Source organism: Acanthisitta chloris, unplaced genomic scaffold (assembly GCF_000695815.1).
Source record: "Acanthisitta chloris isolate BGI_N310 unplaced genomic scaffold, ASM69581v1 scaffold8685, whole genome shotgun sequence".
NCBI classification, from domain to species: Eukaryota; Metazoa; Chordata; class Aves; order Passeriformes; family Acanthisittidae; genus Acanthisitta; species Acanthisitta chloris.
This window is the reverse complement of record NW_008674288.1, coordinates 91,663-92,738: the sequence shown is the minus strand read 5'-3', so window position 1 is coordinate 92,738 and position 1,076 is coordinate 91,663.

Genomic DNA, 1,076 nt, shown 5'->3' with positions numbered 1-1,076 from the left:
GGAGGGGAAATTTAGGTTAGATATTAATAAGAGGATTTTTACTATGAGGGTGGTGAGACACTGGCACAGGTTGCCCAGGGACATGGTGGCTGCCCTGACCCTGGTGGTATTCAAAACCAGGCTGGATGAGGCCTTGAGCAACCTGGTCTAGTGAGTGTCCCTGCCCACGGCAGGGAGTCATGGGACTGACTAGACGATCTGTAACGTCCATTCCAGCCCTTAAATTCTGTGATTCTATGATCCTATGATTTCACTACGGATATCAATAGTCTGGGAATTGCTGGATGAGATAAAGATGGTGAAGACTATTTCATGAATCATCATGGTTAAAGAGGACAGAAAGTAGTTCAAGAATGGGATTTGGAACACTGACTGATATATTCATGTCTTCAGCAAGTCCGGAGGAGGCCATGGAGATGCTCCAAGGTCTGGAGCACATCTGCCATAGACACAGGCTGGGGGAGCTAGGGGTGCTCAGCCTGGAGAAGAGAAGGCTCAGGGAAGACCTTAGAGCCCCTTCCAGTGCCTGGAGTGCTCCAAGAGACCTGGAGAGGCATTTGGGACAAGGGCCTGATACATTCATGTCAAGTGTCACCCCACAATGTTTCACTGATGAAGGGTGAAGATGGCAGAATCTGGGCTCCCATATCTGACTAAGCTTCTCAAAAAAGGCAGAATTCAAATATACCAAACCTTACTTGAGATCTGTGGATTCTCCACCCCTGGCAGTGTTCCAGGCCAGGCTGGATGGGGCTTGGAGCAACCTGGTCTAGTGGAAGGTGTCCCTGCCCATGGCAAGGGGGGTGGAACAGGCTGATCTTTAAGGTCCCTTCCAGCCCAAACCATTCTGCGATTCCATGACCTAGAAAGGTCCATTAAGAACCCAGAGATCTCTGTACAAAGCAATGGTGAGACCTGATCTCCATGACCAAAACTGTCTAAGTGAGACAAATACATGGACGCACAGAGGGAAAACAAATGAGGGAATTGAACCTGAATAACCTGCTTGACGGGAAAAGATGATGAAGGCTTTTCATGCTTAAGCCAACAAACAAACACTAAAGGCTATGAGAGGA